The sequence below is a fragment of the Passer domesticus genome, chromosome Z (assembly GCF_036417665.1).
Source record: "Passer domesticus isolate bPasDom1 chromosome Z, bPasDom1.hap1, whole genome shotgun sequence".
NCBI classification, from domain to species: domain Eukaryota; kingdom Metazoa; phylum Chordata; class Aves; order Passeriformes; family Passeridae; genus Passer; species Passer domesticus.
In genome coordinates, this window is record NC_087512.1 from 51,608,708 (window position 1) to 51,624,946 (window position 16,239).

The 16,239-nt window shown below is 45.7% G+C and overlaps 1 long non-coding RNA gene across 1 annotated transcript; it reads right to left on the reverse strand.

Moving 5' to 3' along the window:
• Positions 1-10,567: 10,567 nt before the first annotated feature.
• Positions 10,568-12,118, reverse strand: LOC135291510 (uncharacterized). The gene is made up of 3 exons (XR_010354323.1): positions 11,979-12,118; positions 11,193-11,292; positions 10,568-10,760 (listed from the first exon to the last, which is right to left on the reverse strand). It is a non-coding gene; the product is annotated as an uncharacterized LOC135291510 (long non-coding RNA).
• Between the last annotated feature and the right edge of the window lie 4,121 nt (positions 12,119-16,239).

The window sequence follows — 16,239 nt, forward strand, 5'->3', positions numbered from 1 at the left end:
GCAGAACTCCAGGCCTGCAGGCGCTTCCTGGCAGAGCTGTGGGAGGCTCTGGCTCCTGCGGATGTGAGCTGCCAAGCTGTCAGTGCCTCAGGCTGGCCTGGGTTGCCCTGGCAGAAGCCGTGCCTGAAGGACGCTGCCCTGTGCTCCAGCCTGCCCAGCAGCCCGGCTCCCTGCGCGGTGCCCAGAGTGCTGCACACACTGCTGCCCTTTGCCAGGAGTCACAGGGCAGCCGGCAGAAGAGCAGGAATCCTCAGCCAGGCCACCGGCCCTCGGCTGCCCCTGGCCTTTCTCTGCTCCTGGGCAGACTCCAGACGGCCAATGCCTTCAGTCTGGGCTGTGCCCAGCACGGCTACGCTTCCCCTCGGGAGCAGCCAGCTGCCACCTGGGCTCTGAGAGCGGAGGATTCGCCCGCTGCCAGGAAGAGGCACCCAGGGCCCGGCTGCTGCCTCTTGCAGCTCCCAGGGCCTCCTTCCAGCCTGCCTCTGCCCAGGCTCAGGCTGCTCCGGGCTCTGCCAGGCCTCTGCTGGGGCTGCACCCCGGGCAAGGCCGGGCCTGCTCTCACCTCACACTCGCTGGCAGCTCTGCACCAGAGGAGACCTTTCAGAGCCCCCTCTCTGATCCTTCTGCTTTCTCACTTGAGCAAGGCTCTCCTTCTGCCAAACAGATTGCACTTGGGAATACAAATCCAAGTGGCAGGAACACAAATGTTCTTGAGTCACAACTGAAGGCCTGAATCCACCAGGATGTCTTTGCTGCCCCACTCCTCCTTTGGTTTTGCCTGCAAACGCCATTGACTTTTCTGCCTCCACTAGAAATACAGCTGGGCAAAAACCAAAGGCATTTCATATTCTGGTCATATTCCAAAGGCAGTGTGGTCTGGAGAGGATGAATGAAGAAAAGCCTTCCCCACTCACAAACCATACAAAAGAAGCCATAAGTGTGCTTAGCAGCAATTAAAAACAACTGGCAATTCAGAAGGAAATGTTGAGTTTTCTGAAGGGGTCAGAAGGAGGGGAATCGTGCAACTGAGTTGATGTTGCAGAAACTGTATTTAATAACAATCCTACTCTATAAACCTGTACTACAAAACTACTTAATCCTACTCTAGAGTCCTACTCTACAATCCTGCTCTAAGTTGGTTATCGAGATGACATCTTGATCATTACATTCTTGTCTCCTCCTTCTTCTTCTTCTTCTTTGCCAAGTTGATGAGTGCTGCCAGGGTGGATGCTGGCTTGGCTGATGTTACAAACGGATGCTGTCCACAGGGAAAAAAAAAAAAAAAAAGCAAAGAACAGTGAACCATGACTTTCCAAGCTCAGTGCTTCACAGGCTCAGTGAGGAGTCTTCTAGTTCCCAGAAAAACCCAGAAAGTAGAGCAATGGGACCATCTGCTCTCCAGTTGTCATGTGCAGGACCTTGCCATCACAGGCAAACCTGACCCAGAATCCCACTCATCTGTTCATTGTATTGTCTTCATCTTGTTGAGATTTTTGCCCTGCCAGTGCTCTAGAAATGTCCCTGGGGTTTCTTCCTTTCAAGAAACTCCAAAGCCTCACATAGGTCCCTCTCTTTGAAAGACAGGCACTGTGCTAATTTTAGATCTTCACTGCTCTGTCAGGGAAATACCTATCTTTCCATGCCCTGCCCCTCCTGTGCTGGATGGCACCTTCCTTCCCAGCAGGGACAGCCCAGTGGCACTGGGTGCTGCACTTCCCTCTCTGCCACACAACCTGGCAGTAACCCTGGGCCAGTTCCTGTCTGCTTGAGCGTGCCAGGCAGCAGATGGGGCTGGGACAAGTCCCTCTCAGCTCTCCCTGTTTGCGTGCCAGAAACCTGTAAGGGTGGGGTGGGGGCACAAACCAGGGCCCCTCAGAGGCTCACAGTGAGCCCCCCACAGCCCCTCCTGCCCACAGCCAAATCTCTGACCACTCGGCCAGGCCTGGCTTCCTTGGGTTCCTGCACCACCTTTGCATGTCTCTGTACCCTGCATTTCTCTACTTCAATTCTTTTGCCATTAGATAAAACAGAGCACCCCATCAAATTACAAAACAGGGTGACAGAAACAGTCAGTGGACAGAGCACCTCTCCTCTAAGGAAATACAGAGAGGTGGAGTTATTCAGTTGTGTGAAGAACAGGCCCCAGGGAGCCACTTATTGCCATTTTCCAAGACTTCAGAGTGGCTTTGAAGAAAGTGGGGGACACTGTTTTTTAACAGGACCAGTTACAATAGGATGTGGGTGAATCTTTTTAAACACAAAGGGGATCCAGTCAGAGAAGTTTGAGGGAAGAAATTGTTTCCTCACAGCATGGTGCCACCCTGACACAAGTTGCCCCAAGACCTTGTAGGTGGCCCATCCCTGGAACCATTCCAGGTCAGGCAAAAAGGGACTTTGAGCAACCTGATCTCTTTAAAGATGTCCCTGCTCATTGCAGGACACTTGCCCCAGATGACCTTTACAGGGCCCTGCCAGCCCAGCCCACTCTAGGATTCCTCACTGTTTTCATTTGAAGAGCACCAAGAGAGGAGGTGAGGAGGAAGGGGGCTCATCTGATGCCTTGGACTTCTGTGGAGGAGGAGCCCATCCCTCACACCCTGTTTCACCTGCAGCCCCTTTGCATTTTACCTTCAGGAGCTCCTTGGCAGACCAGCGCCGTGCCTCGTCTGTCTGCAGGCAGCAAAGTCATGCGCAGCCAGTCCAGGAGGAGCTTGGGCTGCTGCAGCTCTGGGGTCTCTACAGAGGCTATCTGTTGAAGATTTATTTTTTTTTTTGCAGGTTGAGGAGTTTTTGTAAAACAATGGCTATATTCAGCCAATGCACAGTCCAGCCTGCTGGTTACAATGGGTAATGGACATGTTCACAGACAATGAATAATGGACATATTCAGAGACAGGGTCAGTACATCCTTGAGAAAGATACAAGAAAAAGAGCCATCAAGACTCACCAAGTTTTCCAGCAAGTTTGAAAGAGTAAGAAAAAAGAAGCAAAGGTTGGGCCAGATGACCACAGTAAAGCACATGAAAAATCAGACTATCCAATCAGCATTCTATTTTGGACGCGTGAAGAGCTAGGATTAACCAATCATGTATTATCTAGAGATATGTGAACAGTAGAAATTTATTATAAATATAGCTTTTTTTGGGCAATAAATTTGGCTTCACTTGATCATATTGACCATGATATGATGTCCCACCCCTGATCCCCATACTGCATTTTTCTGGTGGAGAATGCGGGTACCCCCAGTGTGATAGCAGTAGAGGGAGTCGAGGATGGCAATTTGACTGCTGTGCAGAACATCAGAGCCAGCCTTCGAGGAGCGGAGAAGCCGGTCGAAATTATCCTCACTGCCCCAGTGAGAAGAAAAGGTTGCAGACTGGAGCTCCAATTGCAGATGACTTGAATCTCGCCCTGATCAAGGTGAGCAGCTGGGAAGGAGATGGGGTCTGAACACAAATTGGATGGTGTCCAGAAACTCCTCCAATATATCCTCTCCAAGAGAGAACAAAAATGTGATGCTTCCATTTTGAAAAGACTAATTCACTGGGCTTGGGACCGTAATCTCATAGCAGGGACACAGGTTGCTTTTGAAATTCCGACATGGGAAGCTGTGGGGCATATGATATGGGATTTTATTTCATCTGGTGGTAGTGAGGCAAAAGAGGCACCTAAATATGCCACTTTGTGGAGAACTGTTATAGATGTGTTGCAAGCTCTGAAGGCAGAGAGAAAGGCAGCTGCTGCAGCTTGTGCCTCACTGGCTGAGTCAGAGGAAAACCCTCAGGCATTTCCAATAACTCCAGTAACTCCAATTCAGCAACTGTTCTCTACGATCTTAGATATCCCCTCACACAGTCCACAGCCCCTCAACTCAGTCTCAACACCAGAATTGACTGTTACACCAACTGATCCTCCAGCTCAGAGCGAGAATGCAGAAGCTGCTGCCTCTTTGTGAGGATTAGGCTGTCAAACAAAAGACAATTTTACTCCAAGCGAAGGAACTGTTGATAACAGTAACTTAGAAGCAAAACATGCTGAGAGTATAAGGATAAGGAAGGAGATGTTGTCACGAGTGGTGCTTCTGTCGAGGAGGATCTGAAATCCTTAGTGGACAATTTGCAAAAATTAGTGATTCAACAAAAAGATGCAGTTGTCCCTAAAAAAGACTACTCTTTTGAGAAAATGGAACTGTCAATGATAGTAGGTTCAAATAAGGATTCAGGAAGGAGATTTATGACCTCTCACTCTGTTTCAGAGACAGAGTCAGAGCCAGTCAAATGAAACACTCTCCTTCACACTGTTAAGAATGTGGAATTAGAGTTAGAATGTGATCCAGAAATAGCAGCATCTCAGCAACGAAAGTGGAAGGGAGTTATTACAGAAGCTATTGTGGAAGGGGCTTTTCTCACAAACAACATTGAGGCTTTCCCTGTAGTTACTAATGCTACAGGCAGAGCTTGGGAACCTTTAAATTAGAAAATTCTTGAGAAATTGAAAGCGGTGATTTCACAATTTGGTATAAAATCCCAACTTGCACAGTCACTTCTGCAGTATGTTTTCACATCTAACACATTAATCCTAGCCGATTTCACACCCTGATAAGGCTTATAATGCCACCCCATCAGCAAGTAATGTTCCATAAAAGCTGGGAAGCAAGATATGCCCAGGAAGCAGCAAGGCCTAGAGATCACGGTGACCCTCTGTATGGTGTAACAGCACAACAGTTGCTTGGCAAGGGACCCTGGGCTATTGCCACTGCTCAAACTAGAAGCATTGATCTAGTCTTACAGATGAGCCAACAATTAGCATATAATGCCATCCTCGCACTTCCAGATGGGTTACACACTAAGTTTTTCACTCAAAATTCATCAAGGAGTAAATGAGGACTTTGATAAATTTATAGATTGATAACATGAAGCTATTTATGATCATCCTGATTTGGAATCAGACACAAAGGTACAATTGTTTAATATGCTGGCTTTTGACAATGCTAATGATGAAACTCAGTAGATTTTGGGTACTTTAAAGAAGGGAGCTGATGTCACAGAAATGTTGGAGCTGATGGCTAGAACTACAGAAAGACAAAAAGCTGCAGTACAGGACGCAGTAAAACCACTGATTTCCAAACTGCAAAAGAAAGCAGAATGGAAGAACATTAAGTGCTTTGGGTGTTCAAAGTCAGTGTCACTTAGCAACAATGAAAAAGTTTTGTTCCATCTGCAAAAAAGATAACCACAGTACTAAAGAATGTCGTTTCCAGGGAAACGATTTTTGGAGCATGCCCCCTCGCACAACGACACAAGCTCAGGGAAATGCATGGATAGCTCAGCCTCCAATGGAGGAGGAGAAGGATTATACTAACTGAAATCATCAACTTCTGGGAGTGCCGGAGTGGACATGGAAACCGCAGTACATATTACCACCACGGACTGTGCTGTACACCTGATAGATACAAATGTGAAAGGACCCTTGGGGAATGGGCTTAGTGCTTTTCTGTTAGGGAGATCATCTGCTAGAAGAAAGGGATTGGATATAATTCCTGGGGTTATTGATGCAGACTATCAAGAGGTTATTAAAATAATGGTTAGGACATTTTCCCCTCCTGTATCCATTCCCAAAGGTTTACAAATTGCTCAACTTGTTCCTTTTAAGTCTTGTGTCCCCTGTACAGGCTTCAAGGAGCGGGGAACAGGAAGTTCTGACTCCACAGGTAAACCAGAAGTATATTGGGCCATGGCCATCACAAGAGGTAAACCAAACAAACAGGTAGCCTTGACACATCCTAATGGTGATTCTATTACTAGGACACTCATAATTGACACTGGAGCAGATGTAACCATCATCTCAAACACAATATGGTCTAAAAATTGGGCATTGATAAGTCCTACCTTAGGTATTGCAGGAATTGGAGGAACTCAGGCAACTCAATTAAGCAGTGATGTGATTGCTTTTACTTTCCCAGATGGAGTGAGTGTATCTACAAGACCCTAAGCCATGCAAACTCCTGGAAATTTATTAGGTCTCCTTGGGAGAGATCTATTAAGCCAGCTAAAAGCAACCATTGTTACATAGCCTTTTTAGCAGTGGCCACTGGAGGGTAGCCAATCCTCAAAATTAGCTGGACCACTGATACACCTATGTGGACTGATCAGTGGCCACTGTCAAAAGAAAAACTGCTAATAATCCAACAATTAGTGCAAGAACAGCTTGAAGCAGGACATATAAAGCCATCTAATAGCCCTTGGAACACCCCAATTTTTGCCATCCCAAAAAAGAATGGGAAATGGTTTACATGCCATTAATGCAGTAATGCTAAGTATGGGTGCCTTGCAACCTGGTCTTCCATCTCCTACTATGATACCTGAGTCATGGAATCTATTGATCATTGATCTCAAGGATTGTTTTTTCACTATTCCCTTGCATCCAGATGATACTAGTAATTTTGCATTCTCTGTTCCATCTATTAATAAAGCAGAACCCTACAAAAGATATGAATGGCTTATTTGACCCAAGGAATGCGTACCTCACCTACAATGTGTCAAATTTATGTAGCTTGGGCACTAGAGTCTGTTTGGCAACAATTCCCTGAATTTATCATCTATCACTATATGGATAGTGGCTGGAAAACAGTTGGACTCTGTAACTGTTTTAAAAACCATGACAGCTTTGCTAGAGGAAAGGGGACTAAAAATTACCCCTGATAAGGTGCAACATACAGCTCCTTGGAAATATCTTGGGTGGCAGATTGATCAATCTTTAGTGAAACCACAGAAATTCACCATCACCACTGAAATTAATACTGTGCATGATGTCCAGAAATTAGTGGGGGATATTCAGTGTATTAGAACTATTTGTGGGATAACTAATGAAGAACTTGAACCATTAATACAGTTACCAGGTACTTCGTCTCAGGCAGATGAATGTTGGACCCTGGATAAGAGACAATAGCAGGCCTTGGATCACATAGCCACAAAGGTTGCTGCAGGGCATGCACATCACATGATCGAGGATGTTCCAGTTCAACTCATGATCATCAATCAGAGCAAAGAGGGTGACCATTATGCCAAGCATCCTTTTGCCTTAATTTGTCAGTGAATAAAAACTCAGGCTAATGCCCCAGTCATTTTGGAATGGGTATTTTTACCTGTAAAGCAGTCTAGAACTATTACCTCTCGATTGGAACTTTTTCCTCACTTGATTGTGAAAGGTGGAGAATATTGGAAATCTGGGGACATGAACCATATGCAATTATAATACCTTTGGTTAAGTGGTATCTTGAATGGGGAATCATGCATTCTGTTCCTTTACAGATAGCTTTGGTTGATTATGATGGTAAAATTCATAATACTTATCCACAACACTGGGTGTTATCTTTATTCGAGCATCAGCATCTGGAGGATAGACCCTGGAGATCTGATTGTCCAGTATCTGGGCTGACAGTGTTTACAGATGCAGGTAAAAGGTCAAAAAAGGCTGCCTGCATGTGGCAGCACTATGGAAAAAGCATGTCATTTTTGGAGAAGTAAAAGATACATTGCAGACATTAGACTTAAAGGCTGTTATTTGGGCTTTTGAAAATTGGGACAATGAGGCCATCAACATTGTTTCTGATTCACTTTATGTAGTTGGCTGTTTAATTTGAGTTCCCTTAGACTCAATGGAAGAATTTGGAAATTGGACCAAAGTTCAAATTGATGGCAACTTAAGTAAGGCCTGGTCAGATCGGTGTACCAATCAAAATGGGGTTATGACAGAAAACTGGTGTGAAAAACAAGTGATCTACAAAAACTCCTTAGGAGCTCAAGCATTTACAATTGCTCGAGACTTAAATACTACAAGTCAAGAACCACAAGAATTGGATATTTTGGGATCAATGCCAGGAAATTACTGTTTGTTCTTTGGGTACTACAAAGGTAAAGAGCTGATTAGGGAGAAATCAGGAAAACCCAGAAATGACAGCACTTGGTATTTTTGTTTCTTCTGGGTATTACAATACCACAGCATACCGTGCCAATTGGACACAGCTTGTACCCATAAAACAAAAATCAGCTAGGATGTTACCTCCTGGAGTTTTTCTAATTTGTGGGGATAGAGCTTAGCCTCCAATTCCTCAGAAAGCACTAAGAGGACCATGCTATTTTGGGAAATTGACATTGTTTGCCCCAAACATTCAACAGATGCTTAATATCAGGCACAAGTTCCAACATGCAAAACGTAGTGTGTATCTATTAGGGTCAGACTGTAAAGATGATGTAGAATTGTGGAATCGACCTTCGGTTATGCTAGCCTCAATTTTTTTCACCAGGAGTAGACTCAGCACAGGCCCTTTCTCAGTTGAGACGATTATCTTGTTGGGCAGGGAAACAAATTAACATTACATCCACAATACTGAATGAGCTTATCACTAATGTAGGTAGTATATGGCACACTGTGTTACAGGACAGAGCTGCCATAGATTTTTTATTACTAGCTCAAGGACATGGGTGTGAAGATTTTGAAGGAATGTGTTGCATGAATCTCTCTGACCACTCTGAATATATTCACAAGAAACTGTCACTGCTTAAGGAAAATATGAAAAGGCTCACAGCTGTCGAGAATTCCTTTGATGAGTGGCTAAAATCCTGCAGCATAACAGGTTGGCTTAAAGATTTAGTATGCTTTGGCATTATGATACTTTGTATTCTTTTGACAATTTTACTTATAGTGCCTTGCTTACTACGCTGTGTGTAAAAAATCAGTCTGGCTTGGGCAAAAACAAGAATGGGGAACTGTTGAAGATTTTTTGCAGGTTGAGGAGTTTTAGCAAAACAATGGCTATATTCAGCCAATGCACAATCCAGCCTGCTGGTTGCAATGGATAATGGACAATGAATAATGGACATATGCAGAAATGGGGTCAGTATATCCTTGAGAAAGATACAAGTAAAAGAGCCATCAAGACTCAGCAAGTTTGTCAGCAAGTTTGAGAAAGTGAGAAAAAAGAAACAAAGAGTAGGCCACATGACCACAGTAAAGCGCATGAAAAATCAGACTATCTAATCAGCATTCTACTTTGGATGAGTGAACAGCTAGGATTAACCAATCATATATTAGCTAGAGACATGTAGACAGTAGAAATTTTTTATAAATATAGCCTTTTTGGGGTAATAAATTTGGCTTCACTCGATCATATTGATCATAATATGATGTCCCATTCCTGATCCTCCGCACCGCAGCTATCATGAATTTAGCCTGGAGGAAAAGAAAACACGAGGTTCCACCTGCTGCTTTCCCATCTGTAACTGCTCTCCCAGATCCCTTTGTTTAATCTCTGTCCTTCAGTGGCAGTTTCTGCCCTGGCAGAGACCAGAGATGACTTTCCTTCACCAACAAAAAACCCAAACCCCAATGCAGCCACAGCTTTTCCAACATCCCGCAGATCTTGCCTTGGCAGCTGATTTCATTGACTGACCTACTCAGTGGGAACTACATCAACAAAAGCACTTTTGCTTCTCTGAGGATTCACACCAGCTTGACAGGCTTTTTGGAAGGGGGACTTTGCTATACTAACTAATTCCAAGGATTAGTACATGAAAGGCATCTCTGCAGCGTTTGTTGGTCCCTTAAGCACAGCTGCCATAGAACAAAACTCATTGAGCATTTTCTCCTGTTCTTGAAATCAATGGTAATTGGAAGGAAAAAAAGGAAATCCATCAGTTAATCCCCAGGTAAGGAAATTAACATCTACAATCTCATATTCAACTCAGACACATTAAGATGCCCACACAAACGTGTTGGGATGAAAATGCCTGCTTGGGCACATGGGAGCAACCTGCAGCTCTGTCTCTCAGCAGTCTGAAAATTTCAGCTTCCCTTACACAGCAAAAGAAAAACTTCTCATAGCCAGAAGAAGCAGAGGTCACCATGGTCACCCTTGGCTCATCTGGATACTCAAGTCAATGCATTAATGGTAGGCCCATCCCAGAAAGTGCCAGGAAACAAATGGGAGGTTTTGGCATGCTCTCCACATCACCAGGCTCTGGCTTGGTGACATGGAGAACATGGCTTGGGCTATGAGACAAACATGGTCACTAGGTGTTTAAGCAGCACTGTACAAAGAAGCAGAAGAGACTCTGTGTCCTCTACACCCTCCTGCTTAGGTTTCAGGCAAGCTTCTCAGCGAGAAGAAACTGCACAGGGAATGCAGTTCCTCTCTAAAAACCACTGGTTTAGAAACGTTGTTGGGTTTGGGTTTCCTTCCTTCATTTCTGGAAGGATAACAGCTGTTCTAAGATGCTTGCTTCCTATTATTAGGGCCATCTACATAGATTAAAAAAATGGAACCACTTAGAACCCAAAGGCAAGTGTTGCCTGAGAATGGAGTCTGTTTGCATGTGGTAAGGCTTGAGTTCCCCCACTGATGCAACCAAATCTACAGCAGGTGCTGATGTGTTGCAGAGACGTTTTTAGGAGGGGACCTTGGTGAAGTAGTTCCATCAGATGGCAATGGGATTTTGTCCAATGGTACACAGGACATGGGACAGGTGAGAAAGACAGAGGGATCAGTGAGTATTTTCTCCTTACCAAGGCTGGACTTTGGTTGCTGTAAGGAAGTTCTTGTTCTACCATTTCAATTCCCACAATACCAAAAGACCATATGTCCACTTTGGGGCCATATGGTTGACGCGTCACCACTTCAGGTGCCATCCACCAAGGAGTCCCAGCTACTGAGCACTGTCTACTCTGCTCAGGGGTGAGCTGAGTAGAGAGGCCAAAATCAGCTGAGGAGAAAGCAAAATACTGTTTTTATTTTAATTCTGTGCAATTAGGAAACCAAGCAAAAGAATTCCCCAGTAGAAGTTTGAAAATGTGTTGTTCAATCTCCTGGACAACTGTCCCTGCTCTGTTTTCTCAAGGCTTGAGCCAAGGAAATATGGCATTGGCAACTTAAAAACTCCTCACATTTTTAAACAATGCTTCCAGCAGTGGCTTTTGTTCTTTGGAAACTTTAGACTTGTAACTCCCTCCCTCTGCAAGGGACACACACAGACCAGCACCACTCCTGACTTCTTTTGTTTCCTTATGTCACTGTGCACGTTGCAGCTTTGCCATCAGCTCACAGCAGGGTCCCATTTCTGGGGAGCTGGCAGTCACTCCAAGCAGCCCCACACCCACATCCCTGGAATGCTGCAGCTGACCAAGAATACACTGACCCAGCTTGACAGAGCCATCGGTTCTGAGAAGGATGTTTTCACTCTTCACATCTCGGTGGATCACGTAGTTTGAGTGAAGAAAATCCAGTCCTTGCAGGCACTGAGAGAGAAAACAGAAACAGGAGGGCAAAACTAAGTGATATGATTTCATCACAAAAGAAAGGAAACAAAAAATCAAAAAGATTCCCTATCCCCAGGGGAATGGGGAGTAATGGCAGAACACAGTGCCACTGAGAGGAAGAGCTTGCTGCTGCAACACTTGCAGAGCAGGACCTTTCTAACCAAAGGCATGTCAGCTTTTGAAAGAGCAACAGCACCTGCTCTTGTAGACTGTCCCCAGCACACCACACCCCTGTGCTGCTGCAGGGGATGTGCTCAGAAGCAAAGAGCGCTTTGGCTGCACTCCTATCCTTTTTAGCTGAGGACTGAGAGAAACGAGTCTCTCTCTCTTTTCCTTTGCTGTTCCTTTCAAATCCTGCCACCATCACCTTTGCTTTTACAGGCAAGGAATGCAGTGAAGACAGGCAAAAGTTTAGAGAGGCAAGATGGAGAAGAGCAAATACAAGAGGCAGAGCGAGAACACAACAGCAGGAGATAAGAGTACAAGAACTGAGTTCAGTGAGTGCAGGAGCACTGGCAGCAATTTCACTTGAGATGCTTCTACTTGCCCATAGCATAGCAGCAACACACAAACAAAGCTTGGCACATGAAACCTCTCCTGTCCTGAGCCCCTGTTTCCCAGACAATCCTGCCCAAGCCCTCAGCTGCACAGATGGGATTGCTGACCTCCCGACTGATGGCTGCCATCTCATCCTCAGACAGGTAGCTCTTGCTGATGATGTCGCTCAGAGCACCTCCGTCCATGTACTCCATAACCAGCCAGAGTTCCTCACCCAGAAGGTAGCTGAAAGAAGGAAGCAAGGGCGTGGAGATAAACATGCATGACTACGTTGATATTTTCCTTCTGGGTTTCTTGTTTCCAAGTCCCTTTGTGACTAGGAGAGAATCAAAGGAATAGACATTCCCTCTAGGCTGTGCACTGTTTGCAGTCTGTGCAGTCTCAAGAAGTAAGGCACAGCTGTGAAAAAGGAGATGGCTAAGATGGCCTGCAAGCGAAAAGTGCAGTTTAGTAACAGCCCAGATAACAAACCTGTCAGGCATAGCGCTTCTGGATATAAGCACCTAGTCTTCCTGGCATGCAATGGCAAAGAGGAGCATGTATCTAAGGGAAATCTTGCCGGAGAGAGAGAGTAGGGGTAGGGGAAAAAGGAAGAGGGGCCTCTAGAGTCAAAGATCGAGTCCTCATAGAAGTATGATCAATGCTGCATTTTATTGTTAGGTTCAGGGTACATTTATATGGTTCTAGAGTTCAAGCGACATGGGAAAGTATCTGATTGGTTAACAAAGCATTTATACATAAAACAAAGACTATTTCTTAAACATATTTTGGTCACGTAGCTCAGCTTGTCAGCAAGATCAGCAGAACATCTTCTTATCCTCTGCTAGAATCTTCAGACCATGTTCTTTCGCATCTTCTTCAGTTGGCAAACTTTCTCATGCTGGCTGTCCAAGGGCCGCATGCTTCTGCTATCAGGCACATACCCGAAGTGCTGGCAAGCATGCTTCTAAATCCACAGAATGTCCAATGTTTTTTGTCTGCAGGGTTGTGCACACAGGCCACAGCATCTGCCCAAAATGCTCTCTAACAGGGAAATCTACTTTAGGATGATTCATCAGCACTTAAGAAACTTTAAGAACTCAATCCCAAAAAAATGTGGAGGCAGTGAACTTCGAGGGTATTGACTTAGTAAGATACAGCTGATCCAGGCTTTGAATAATATTTGAATAATTTTTGAATAAATTTCAAATTTTTGAACAATTTTCAATTATTCAATTTTGAATCATTTTCAAGAATAAATTCAAAATATTTTTTAATAATTTTCAATAATTTTTTCTCTGTGTGCCAGGGAAGACTCATGCAGACAAGATGCATTCTCTTCTCATCCATTGCAGATGAGTAGAGAAATATTAATAAATAATAATTTATAGCTCTACCTTCTGCCACTGACCTAAGTGAGTTTTTGACCTCTTATGTTTGCTATATGTAAAAGCCCATTCATGGGATAAGACCATGACCTCTCACCTTTCTAAATAATTCACTACATCATCTTCACCCTTTCTATAATTTCATGGTTTCAGGGTACATGGAATAGCAGAGGAAAAGACATGAAATGTGACCACGGCAGTGAGTTAATGGGGGGAGTTCTGGAGCACTGATGTGCAAGGAACTCCAGATGAAATCACATTTTGGGCAAGAGTCCTCTTAAAACACTAAATGCATCTCCTGGAGTATCTGTGGCCTTAGTTTCCCCAGAAAAAAGGGAATATCTTGGTACTCTGAAATTCCAGCTGCTGCCTGCATATTTAGACCGTTACAAGTCCAATTCCAAATGAAAATGAATACAACTGCATATTTTAAGAAGCACTTTCTCAAGCAAGGAGAAAACATCCCTCCCGATAACATGACAAAGAAGTCCCGATGAACAAACTTCCATCTTTTTCCACATGGACTGTGAAGCACCAAAGTACAGCAGTGGACATCCTCCCTGTGCACAGGTTTGAAGAGAGATCTCTGCACCCTGAGGCAGAGCCACGTGGTGGTTGCACACAGCATCCTTGCCTCACACCAGCCAAGCCTCAAACCAGGAGAAATTAGTTCCAAGTGAAGAAAGAACTGCTTGGGCTGACGACTCTCAGGGATGACAACAGCCAGAGGCAAGAAGGGATGATGGCACAGCATGGCCCACGTGGTGATGGGTCCTGGGCTCTCCAGAGTCATGACAAGGTTCCTCTGGCCCTTGTACCCCACTCTGCAGGGACACCAACTCCAGCTCCTTCCTGAGATCACTCCCACCAGGGGCCAAAGCCACCCCCCAGCTGTGCCGGTGTCCCCAGAGCAGGACCAGCCCCAGGAGGAGGCAGGTCCCTCTGTCCAGGGCACCAGCCCCAGACCCTCTGCTCCCACCCACGGTGGGCGCTGCTCACCTGGGCAGCCCCGGTGGTCCCTAAAGAGAAAGGCCCCAGACCCTGATGAGCCTCCCCATCCCTGCCAGTAGCACGAGCAAGGCTCCTTCAACCCCTTATTTCAGAAAAAAGAAAGAAATTGTTGTTATTTGCCCCACAGAGTCTCTGGGGGGGAGACTCCTCAGCCTTCCCCTCATGCTCCATCACGGGTGGCACCCATGTCCTGTGGGGCACAGCCTTAGGCCCAGGGCCATGGGGGCAGCACCTTTTCCCACAGGAAATCCAAGGCTCCAGTCTCTCTGGATCTCTCTGCATGGCATCTTGTCCCTCAAGAGAGTCAACAGCCCCTCCCAGTTTGAGATCAGCAGCAGCCTTGAATTGGGACATTTAACTGCAGCATCCCAATCTTTGAAAAATCCCAGCCTTCTCCTCCAGCTGAGCTTCCAGCTATCCCTCACTTGGTCAGTTCCCATGAGGTGTCCCACAACAACACAGGGAGGCCCACAAGACCCTGCTGGCAGCCTGGCTGCCCTGATTCACACACATTTTCCTTTCTTCCCACAGTTGTGCAGCTTGAACAATAGGAAGGGGCCCTTGTTTGGTCAGCAGTGAAGTGTCAGACTGCACCTTGCTGGCACAGTGCCCTTCCCAAGCTTCAGGATTCAGGTGGGGAGGACAACTCAGCACAGGCAGGAGGAGAAAAGTCGAGCTGCACCCCTGGGGCACCATCTGTGTATTTGCAGATATCCTTTCTTCAGGGGCCCACATGCTGTCATTTGCAGTGTGTCCTTGTCACCTCAGGAGTACTCTCAGGATGGAGGCCTGGCCTTGTCATTGAGCAAATGAAAGAACTGCTGCTGAAACAAAAGGCAGAGAGAATTCCTTCCAGGGTTTGGAGCCCTCCTGGACAGGACCCATTCTACTGAACAAGCAAGGCTGAACAGTCCCACAGCCCTAAACACAGCTGCAAAGTGTCCTTGTGCCCATCACCCTCGATCCAGCAGGGCTGCAGAGAGGACAAACTCTGACCTTAAACCAAAAGGGACAAAACCTTGTACAGGGCCTGGCCTGGAAGGCCTGGATGTGATGGCCTCTCCCAGGGAGAGAGACCAGAGGCCCTGTGAGTAGAGACCAGGACTGTTCCCAGGAAGCCATGGCAAGGTGTCAGGAGCAGGCATTAGAGACAGGGCCAGGGAGATGTGATGCAGGTGCTGAGGGAGAGCATCATGGAGGTGTAGAAATTGAAACTAGGAAAGAGCATTTCCTTTCTTCTCCTGAGAGCATGTGTCTGCAGGGATGGAAGGCCTGCTGTGCCATCACAGTATTAGAAATGAACTTTTAGATACAATTAAATGGGAAAAGTTGTGGGGCAAAAGAAATTTGTTTATTAGTAACAATTCACCTGAGCTGCAGGTATGCCCTCTTTGCCCCAAGAGCCATACACACACACACTCCAAAAAATGACTACATTTTATCCCCTTTCCTGGCCAGGGGCAATCCCTGTCCCCTTTCCCATTGGCTGGGTACTTGGGAATTTCTATTTTCTCCTCACCACTTATTTTCCTGTCTCCACTCCTCTGATCTTACTTCCTTTTTGGTCAGGTCTTTAACCTGCCTGCTTTCCCAGCTCACAGCAACACCCAACAAATTAACTGGAGCAAATCCAAACCAGAAATGACAACACACAGAACCAACAACTTTCATTTTTTTACCTAATAACCTTTTGCGTTCAGCAAAATATTACCTCATCTCTGACAACAGGGTAGAGGACTCTGATGTCACCAACCTGTGGATGGTGACATCAGGCATTGCTGGATTGTGACCTCACCTTCTCTCCCTGCTTATCTTGGGGTTCCAAGGAGTTTCAATGCCTTTTGTGCTGTCACAGGGCTTGGAGGCTGGTGTCAGAGAGCAATGGACTGTGACATCACAGGGGGATGGATTGTGACATTGTGCCCCTCAATTCCAAGGAATACTTTTGAAAACCACCTCCCAAAGTGAATCTTTCTCCAAGCAGATGGAC